General features: G+C 46.2%; 2 non-coding genes across 2 annotated transcripts; both read left to right on the top strand.

Annotated features, from left to right (window-relative positions):
• Nucleotides 1-4,624: 4,624 nt before the first annotated feature.
• LOC129016436 (small nucleolar RNA U109) lies at nucleotides 4,625-4,729 on the top strand. Its single transcript, XR_008494825.1, has one exon. It is a non-coding gene; the product is annotated as a small nucleolar RNA U109 (small nucleolar RNA).
• A 560-nt stretch (nucleotides 4,730-5,289) lies between these two features.
• On the top strand, nucleotides 5,290-5,387 carry LOC129016437 (small nucleolar RNA U109). The gene has a single exon (XR_008494826.1). It is a non-coding gene; the product is annotated as a small nucleolar RNA U109 (small nucleolar RNA).
• Nucleotides 5,388-10,408: the final 5,021 nt, after the last annotated feature.

Genomic DNA, 10,408 nt, shown 5'->3' with positions numbered 1-10,408 from the left:
GCCTCCTGAGTAGCTGGGACTACAGGCGCCCGCCACCACGCCCGGCTGATTTTTTGTATTTTTAGTAGAGACAAGGTTTCACCATGTCAGCCAGGATGGTCTCGATCTCCTGACCTCGTGATCCGCCCGCCTCAGCCTCCCAAAGTGCTGGGATTACAGGCGTGAGCCACCACACCCAGCCTTTTTTTTTTTTTAGACACTGTCTCGCTCTGTCACCCAGGCTGGAGTGCAGTGGCGCAATCTCGGCTCACTGCAACCTCCGCCTCCGGGTTCAAGCGATTCTCCTGCGTCAGCCTCCTGAGGAGCTGGGACTACAGGCACGTGCCACCACACCCGACTAATTTTTGTATTTTTAGTAGAGATGGTTTTACCATATTGGCCAAGCTGGTCTCGAACTCCTGACCTCGTGATCCACCCACCTCAGTCTCCCAAAGTGCTGGGATTACAGGCGTGAATCACCGCACCTGGTCACCTTTCCCTTTCTTCCTTTTGCTAAGGGGTAGCAGACTTCATGCTGTCTAATCTCTGTGTTGCATCACCATCCCCGTTTGTCTTCTCATCCTCTCCATTACCTCTTTTTTTTTTTTTTTTTTTCCTGAGATAGGGTCTCCCTCTGTTGTCCAGGCTGGAGTGCAGTGCTGTCATCACAGCTCACTGCAGCCTCAACCTCTTGGGCTCAAGCAATCCTCCCACCTCAGTCTCCCAAGTAGCTAGGACTACAAGTGCACACCACCATGCCTGGCTAATTTTTATTTGTTGTAGAGATGGGGTCTCCCTATGTTACCCAGGCTCCTCTGGTTTAAATACTCACAGTGGTTTTTGTCTTCCTGATTGGACCCTGCCTGATAGAATAGTTAAAACTTACACAGTACTTACTACATGCCAGACACTGTTCTAAGTGCATGATGGAAGTTAGCTTATTTAATTTTACCATCAGGGGAATGATTACACGTTACAGATGAGAAAGCTGAGGCACAGAGAGTTTGATCTAGCCCAGCGAGATCCCATATCTGGATCCATATCAAAAGTTGCCCAGGAAGGCCAGGTGCAGTGGCTCACGCCTGTAATACCAGCTCTTCAGGAGGCCGAGGCTGGCGGACTAGTTGAAGTCAGGAGCTCGAGATCAGCCTGGCCAACATGGAGAAACCCCGTCTCTACTAAAAATACAAAAATTAGCCAGGTATGGTGGCATGGGCCTGTAGTCTTAGATACTCGGGAGGTTGAGGCAGGAGAATCGCCCAAACCCAGGAGACGGAGGTTGCCATGAGCCGAGATAGTGTCACTGCACTCCAGCCTGGGCGACAGAGCAAGACTGTCTCAGAAAAAAATAAAAATAAAAATAAAATAAAATAAAAATAGAGGAAGTGATGGATGCCATCCTATCCCCCCGGAATCAGACTCTTCCAATCTATTGGGCCCAGCAATCTGGAGACGTAATAAGCTCTCCAGGTGATTTTGATGCAGTTAACCCTGCACCTTTCCATGAACTGGTACAATCTGAGAAAGCGTAACTTCCTTTTGGTGATGAGCACACCAAGATTTAGATCAGTAATGTGACCTTCCCATGGGTGCACAGCAAGCTCAGTGGCAGACAAAAAACAGGGCCAAGGACAGCAGTTTCTGCTCCCCCCACCACTTTCTCGTTCAAGGTCAAATGTCTGGTTCTGATGTTTGGACTTGCTTCTCCTTCAAGCCATCTGAACCCACTTCTTACGAGAAATATTTTGGAAAATTTAGTATATAAACAGATATATATGCAGGATTGCTGAGTGGCTGATCAGTGTTTGGGAAAAGGAGAAGGGAGGCAGTTTAATTCACTTAATCTCTTATTTTCCAGCTGTTCTGAATAACTTTAGAGAGCTTGTTAACTCTTCCACATACTACCTTCCCCTTATTAATTCATTAAGACTGTGGTCAGGCCAAGAATCAGGCCAAGAATCTATCTATCTATCTATATATATATATTTTTGAGACGGAGTCTCGCTCTGTCGCTCAGGCTGGAGTGCAGGAGTGGGATCTCTGCTCACTGCAAGCTCTGCCTCCCAGGTTCATGCCATTCTCCTGCCTCAGCCTCCCAAGTAGCTGGGATTACAGGCACCTGCCACCACATCTGGCTAATTTTTTGTATTTTTAGTAGAGACGGGGTTTCACCGTGTTAGCCAGGATGGTCTCGATCTCTTGACCTCGTGATCTGCCTGCCTCGGCCTCCCAAAGTGCTGGGATTACAGGTGTGAGCCACCGTGCCCAGCCAAGAATCTACATTTTTTAACTGAGGCCCAAAGTCATGTGACAATTTGAGAAAATAGAATCAAAATCCAAAAAGCCCAGAATCTGAACTCACTTCAGCAAAATGTCAACTCCATAAGAATTGGATTTTTGTGTTGTGGTGCACACTTGTGATCCCAGCTACTCAGGAAGCTGAGGTGGGAGGATTGCTTGAATCTGGGAGGTGAAGGCCACAGTGAGCCTTGATCATGCCACTGCACTCCAGCCTGGATGACGGAGTAAGACCCTGTCTCAAAAAAAAAAAAAAAAAAAAAAAGGCTGGGTGCGGTGCTCATGCCTGTAATATCAGCACTTTGCGAGGCCAAGGCAGGTGGATCACTTGAGGTCAGGAGTTGGAGACCAGCCTGGCCAACACGGTGAAAACCCATCTCTACTAAAAACACAAAAATTAGTTGGCCATGGTGGTGCACGCGTGTGATCCCAGCTACTCAGGAGGCTGAGGCAGGAGAATTGCTTGAACCAGGAAGGCGGGGTTTCCAGCGAGCCAAGATGTTGACATTGTACTCCAGCCTGGGCGACAAAAGCGAAACTCCATCTCAAAAAAAAAAAATAAAGGCCGGGCGCGGTGTCTTATGCCTGTAATCCCAGCACTTTGGGAGGCTGAGGCGGGCAGATCACCTGAGGTCAAGAGCTCAAGGCCAGCCTGGCCAACATGGTGAAACCCCCTCTCTATTAAAAATACAAAAATTAACTGGGCATGGTGGTGTGTGCCTGTAATCCCAGCTACTCAGGAGGCTGAAGCAAGAGAATCTCTTGAACCCGGGAAGCAGAGGTTGCAGTGAGCTGCAAGTGATCCTGCCATTGCACTCCAGTCTGGGCAATAGAGCAAGACTCCATTTCAAAAATAAATAAATAAATAAATAAATAAATAAATAAAAATAATATCTAGGCGCAGTGGCTCACGCCTGTAATCTCAGCACTCTGGGAGGCTGAGGAGAGCGGATCACCTGAGGTCAGGAGTTCGAGACCAGCCTGGCCAACGTGGTAAAACCCCGTCTCTACTAAAAATACAAAAATTAGCTGGGCATGGAGGCAGGTGTCTGTAATCCCAGCTACTCAGGAGGCTGAGGCAGGAGAATTGCTTGAACTCAGAGGCACAGGTTGCAGTGAGCCGAAATTGCACCACTGCATTCCAATCTGGGCGACAAGAGTGAAACTCTGTCTCAAAATAATAATAATGATAAGTAAAAGAATAATTGCCTCTGCGAAAAAAGTAGTACATAAATGCACAAGGTATGTAATAAATAGTATTTTCCAAAAGAAAGCCTGTTAATGTCACCGTCTCTGAATAAAAACCCTTTAACGGTTTCCCATTCTCTGAAATAAAAGCTCTTAACAAAGTCTTCAGGGGCTGTCTGGTCTGGCCCCTGACTACTCTCCAGCCCACATTGCCCTGTGCTCTAGCCATAAGTCCTCTGTCCATCCCTTGAATGTGCCGTAATCTTTTCTGCTACAGGTCTTTTGCTCCTGCTCTTTCCTCTGCCTGGAGCACTCTTCTTTTTTTCTTCTTTTCCACTTAATTTACACTTATCCTTCAATCTTAGCTGAGTGCTGTTTCCTTAGGGAAGCCTTCCCTGACTTCTCTAACTAAACTAGGTCAGAAAACTTTTTTTTTTTTTTTTTTTTTTTTGAGACAGAATCTTGCTCTGTCACCCAGGCTGGAATGCAGTGGCACCATCTAGGCTCACTGCAACCTCTACTCCCACCAACCCTCCAGGCCCCCTGGGCTCAATCAATCCTCCCACCTCAGCCTCCCAAGTAGCTGAAACCACAGATGCACACCACCATGCCCTGTTAATTTTTGTACTTTTTGTAGAAATGGGGTTTTGCCATGTTGCCCAGGCTGGTCTCGAACTCCTGGGCTCAACTGATCCTCCTGCCTTGGCCTCCCAAAGTGCTGGGATTCCAGATTTTCGAACCATTGTGCCCAACCAGAGCCCTATATTTTATGCTCTTGTAGGACTGAATATACTAGCTCTTGGCATTGTTTAAATTGTCCATTTATGTGTAGACAACTTGGCTAATTATCCACATTTAATTTTAATCTTTGGTTAAATTCTATCTCCTCGCTAGCCTGTGAACCATATGAGGACAGAGAGTGTTTAAGCTCACGGTTAGATCCCCAGGATTCAAAATAGCAAATAATAGGTGCTCAATAAATACTTATTGAATGAATGAATGGAGAATAGACACCAAAACCACATTTCCAGGTGATGAAATTATGAGTAATTTTGTTCTCTCTCTCTCTCTCTGTGGCATATCTATATCTTTTTTTCTATTCATTTTCTACTAAAAAAAAGTGTGCTAACTGTGAGTTAAAAACTAGTCTTTTGTGCACTAGTGTGGAACTGTCTGCTCCTCATTCCTGTGGAAGCAGGAATACATTCATAACATGCTCCATTAAAAAAGGAGTTCTAGGCCAGGCAGAGTGCCTCATGCCTGGAATCCCAGCACTTTGGGAGGCCGAGGCAGGAGGATGGCTTGAGGCCAGGAGTTCAACACCAGCTTGGGCAACATAATGAGCCCCCTGTCTCTATGAAAAAATAAAAATAAATTAATAAATAAGAATTAGCCAGTCATGGTGGCACACACTTATAGTCCCAGGTACTCAGGAGGATGAGGATCGCTTGAGCCCGGGAGGTTGAGGCTGCAGTGGGCTGTGATTGTGCCACTGCACTGCAGCCTGGGAAACCCAGCAAGACCCTGTCTCAAAAAAAAAAAAAAAAAAAAAAGGCCAGGTGTGGTGGCTCATGCCTGTAATCCCAGCACTTTGGGAGGCCAAGGCAGGTGGATCACCTGATGTCAGGAGTTTGAGACCAGCCTGACCAACATGGCGAAAGCCTGTCTCTACCAAAAATAAAAATTAGCCGGTTGTGGTGGCAGGCGCCTGTAATCCCAGCTACTCGGGAGGCTGAGGCAGGAGAATCGCTTGAACCCGGGAGCCAGAGGTTGCAGTGAGATGAGATCGCGCCATTGCACTCCAGCCTGGACGACAGAGCGAGATTTCATCTCAAAAAAAAAAAAAAAAAAACAAAAAAGGATCCTCAGGGCTGCCAACCTTATAGTAGAAGTTGAGGTGGTAGTGGATTTCTCCTACACAAAAGACCAAGTAAACAAAAAGGAAAAAAAGTTTAAAGAAACAAAACACCAGTCTTATCTGAGTTCTAGTTTTCCAGGGTGTGATCCAGAACCTATGGATCAAAACCAGAAAGAACAACCAGAATCCAGCAGCAATTCAGCGTGAGGCACTAACAGTTCTCCTGCTTCCCAATACCCCCTACCCCACCTCTGCCCCCACCCAGGAATCTTCGTTTTGCAGGTCCCTGTAGCAGTCCTGGCTTTCACACCCTCATACACAATAGTTAAGGACACCAAAGCCCATTTGCCTGCCCTCTTTGATAAAATAGTGACAGCAAGACAAAACATCACCAGCAAAAGTCTTTAAAAATTTAAAGACCCTGATAAAGTCCTCCATTCCACATCTGCCAGGGAAGGAAATGGCCTCTGGCAAGTGCCTCTGTTGCTGCCCCCACTCCCACCTCCCAACACCTTTTCTACAAACATCCCCTTCTCAACTTGTCCTCAGCTGCCTGCTAGAAGGCACCAGATCCACTTGCCTGAGGAGTTGGAGGAAGGGGAAGCCCCCACGACCCCACTGTGTAGTCACAGGGATGAAACTAATGAGTTGATGTTCTTCAAGCATTTGGAGGATCAAAGCCTGAGATCTGAGGCCTTGGCGAGAACACAGCGCTTGCAGGCATGGGTGGGTACAAGCCAAGAGGCCCCCCGGATCACACAGGGCCAGGTGCTATGCACACTCGGGTAGAGGACGCTTGCCAACAGACAGGTGTGAGGGTTGGCCCCAGAAAGTCAGGTCCCTAAATTGATACTACAGAAAAGGAAGAATTCTGAAACATTGTAATTAAATTAATACAGGAATTTGGGAAGGGGAGGGAAAGTAAAGGACAAGGAAGAAGAAAACAAGAAAACAACAATCACTCATTATCTCTCCAGATCAAATTAACCTATGCTAGGAGTTTAGTTTATTTGCTCCTAGTCTTTCTTCTTCTTCTTCTTCTTTTTTCTTTTTTCTTTTTTTTTTTTTTTTTGAGACAGAGTCTCGCTCTCTCACCCAGGCTGGAGTGCAGTGGCATGATCTTGGCTCACTGTAACTTCTGCTTTACGGGTTCAAGCGATTCTCCTGCCTCAGCCTCCCGATTAGCTGGGATTACAGGCGTGTGCCACCATGCCCGGCTAATTTTTTGTATTTTTAATAGAGGTGGGTTTTCACTGTGTTAGCCAGGATGTTCTCGATCTGACTTCGTGATCCGCCCGCCTCAGCCTCCAAAAGTGCTGGGATTACAGGTGTGAGCCACCACGCCCGGCTGCTCCTAGTAATTTTCATTTTTTGAAACAGAGTCTTGTTATGTCACCCAGGCTGGAGCACAGTGGTGCAATCATGACTCACTGTATCCTCGACCTGGACTCCAGCCATCCTTCCATCCCAGCCTCTGGAATAGCTGTGACTACAGGAGCACACCACCACACTCAGCTAATTTTTGTATTTTTTGTAGAAATGGGATTCCACCATGTCACGCAGGCTGGTCTTGAGCTCCTGGGCTCAAGCAATCTACCCACCTCAGCCTCCCAAAGTTCTGGGATTACTGGCATGAGCCACCGCACCCACCCCAAGCTACTAGTTTTTCCTGCAGATATTGACATGATAATATTTTTCTCCTTTAATCAGGTAATGTGGTGCATTCCATGAATAGGGTTTCTGCAGTTGAAATGCCCTTGCGTTCCTGGGATAATCAATTGCAATTGTTTTCTACTGTGAGTTCCTTTTCTAGCCCCCTGTCTCAGTTTATGCCTTGGAGGGGCAATGTTATTTCCAGTCTTGGCTCCTTGTCAAAAGCTCTAGTTTCTTAGCCGGAATGTTATAGAAGCTTCCAGAAACTTGGTTTGCTCATTAGTGATGTGGTAGGAGTGGTCTCACTCATTGCTGAGGTGGGGACAATGAAGTGGGAACAAAAGGAAGTGAGGGAGGTCTTGCTCTCACGAGCCTGGATAGTTCTCACAGGAATGAATTAGTTCCCTAGAGAATGGGTTGCTATAAAGCCAGGATGCCCATCAGGTTCCCCCCCACCCCACAGGTGTCCATTTCCCCTTTGACATTCACCACATTGTAACACAGCGCAAAAGTTCTTGCCAGAGCCAGGGCCATGTCCTTGAATTTCTCAGCTGGCAGAACTGTGAGGTTAATAAATCTTTCATTATAAGTTACTCAGCCTCAGGGATTCTTTTATAGCAACACAAAGTGAACTAAAATAGTCAGCATTGAAAATAAATGAAGTACTGGCCGGGCACAGTGACTCATGCCTGTAATTCCAGCACTTTGGGAGACCGAGGTGGGTGGATCACTTGAGGTCGGGAGTTCGAGACCAGCCTGGCCAACCTGATGAAATCCCGTCTCTACCAAAAATATAAAAAAATAGCCAGGTGTGGTGGTGGGTGCCTATAATCCCAGCTACTCGGGAGGCTGAGGCAGGAGAATTGCTTGAACCTGGGAGGCAGAGGTTGCAGTGAGCTGAGATCGTGCCACTGCACTCCAGCCTGGGCGACAGAGCAAAACTCCATCTCAAAAAAGAAAAAGAAAAGAAATGAAGTACTGATACAAGCTACCTGTGGATGAACCTTGAAAATATTATTTAAAGTGAAAGAAGCCGGTCACAAAAGCCAATCACAAAAAAATACGACTAATTGTTTTATTAGTCAACTAATACATCTAATAGTTTGCCTATGCTGGACATTTCATATAAATTAATACAATTAATTGTATTAATTTTTTTTTTGAGACAGAATTTCCCTCTTGTTCCCCAGGCTGGAGTGCAATGGCGCAATCTAGGCTCACTGCAACCTCCGCCTCCTGGGTTCAAGTGGTTCTCCTGCCTCAGCCTCCTGAGTAGCTGGGATTACAGGCACCCGCCACCACGCCCAGCTAACTTTTTGTATTTTTAGTAGAGACGGGGTTTCACCGTGTTGGCCAGGCTGGTCTTGAACTCCTGACCTCAAGTGATCTGCCCACCTCAGCCTCCCAAAGTGCTGGGATTACAGGCATGAGCCACCGCGCCCAGCCAGTTGTATTAATTGAAAATTGTGTTAATTTATGTGAAATGTCCAGAATAGGCAAATCTATAGAGACAGAAAGCAGATAGGTGTTTGGCTGGTGCTGGGGAGTTTGGGAAGAAATGAGGCATGATTACAATGGGAATGAGGCTTCTTTTTAGGGTAATGAAAATGTCCTAAAATTGATTATGGCAATGGTTGTGTAAGTCTGTGAATATACAAAAAACACTGAGTTGTACACTTTAAATTGGGGAATTGTGTGGCAGATGAATTACATCTCAAATAACGCTGTTATTTTTTAAAAGCTTTAAAAAGTAGCGTGCAACACAATTTCCCTAAGGGAGTTATTACTGCAGACACCCCATGTGAACATGTGTCACAGCTGACACTGAGACCAATCAGACCACAAATGACTCCAGCCAATTGCACTTGGCAATGCTTGGTCATGCACTGGTCACACGGAGCTGACGGTTCTTAATAACACTGATCATGGGAGTTTACAGGCCATTTCCTAGATGCCATGTTTGGGCTGACAAAGCCAATTTCCCAGAGCATGTATAGTGATGGTTCATAGCAAAGGCTCTGCAATGAGACAAATTCGACTTGGAAGCTGGGCTCTGTCTTGTGACCACTGGCAAGTTAGCCTCTCAGTCGCAGTTTTCTCATGCATAGAATAGAGCTAATGCCTACCCTATAGGGTGATTAATGTCTACCCTGTAGGGGATTAAATAAAATGCTATTTGCAGAACAATGATCACAGTGCCTAGAACTGGGGAAAGGATCAGTACATAGTAACTGGCATCATTAATAGTAAGGCATATAAAAAACTGAGCACAGTGTCTGGCCCTTAGGGAGTGGTCAAAAGACAAAATGATAAGGTTACACTTTTCTTTTTTTTTTTTTTTTTTGAGATGGAGTCTCGCTCTGTCACCCAGGCTGGAGTGCAGTGGTGGGATCTCGGCTCACTGCAAGCTCCGCCTCCCGGGTTCATGCCATTCTCCTGCCTCAGCCTCCCGAGTAGCTAGGACTACAGGCGCCTGCAACCACGCCCGGCTAATTTTTTGTATTTTTAGTAGAGGTGGGGTTTCACTGTGTTAGCCAGGACGGGCTTGATCTCCTGACCTCGTGATCCGCCTGCCTCAGCCTCTCGAAGTGCTGGGATTACAGGTGTGAGCCACCACGCCCAGCCAAAGTTACACTTTTCACAAGAAAAGTATCTATGAGACAGAATAAACTTTCCAGACAAGGGCAGAGAATTTGAATTCTGTTGCTAAAAAACAAAAGTAGGTAACTGTGGATGTTGCTACTTGCTCACAACCTGGCTTTCACCTGATTCTACAGCCTAAAGCACCAGGTTCTCTCCTGAAGCCTCCTAACCAATCCCATCACATCACTAATAAGCAAACCAAGTTTCCAGAAGCTTCTACAACATTCCAACTAAGAAACTGGAGTTTTTGACAAGGAGCCAAGACAGGAAATGACATTGTCCCTCCAAGGCATGGACTGAGACAGGGAGCTAGAAAAGAAACTCACAATAGAAAATAAATGCAATTGGCCGAGCACAGTAGCTCACGCCTGTAATCTCAGCACTTTGGGAGGCTGAGGCGAGCGGATCATGAGGTCAGCAGTTTGAGACCAGCCTGGCCAACATGGTGAAACCTCGTCTCTACTAAAAATACAAAAATTAGCCAGGCATGGTGGAGGGCACCTGTAATCCCAGCTACTCGGGAGGCTAAGGCAGGAGAATTGCTTAAACCCGGGAGGCGGAGGTTGCAGTGAGCCAAGACTGCACCATCACACTCCAGCCTGGGCAACAAAGCAAGACTCCGTCTCAAAAAGCAAAACAAAAAAAAAAGAAAGAAAGAAAATAAATGTAATTGATTATCCCAGGAAGGCAAGAGCATTTCAACAGCAGAAAATCTTTTCATGTAATGTACCATATTCCCTGGTTAACAGAGAAAAATATGATCATCTCAATATCTGCAGGAAAAATTCA

This window comes from Pongo pygmaeus, chromosome 18 (genome assembly GCF_028885625.2).
Source record: "Pongo pygmaeus isolate AG05252 chromosome 18, NHGRI_mPonPyg2-v2.0_pri, whole genome shotgun sequence".
Lineage (NCBI taxonomy): Eukaryota > Metazoa > Chordata > Mammalia > Primates > Hominidae > Pongo > Pongo pygmaeus.
Note: the sequence above shows the minus strand (reverse complement) of the source record. Positions and strands in the feature narration are given on the sequence as shown.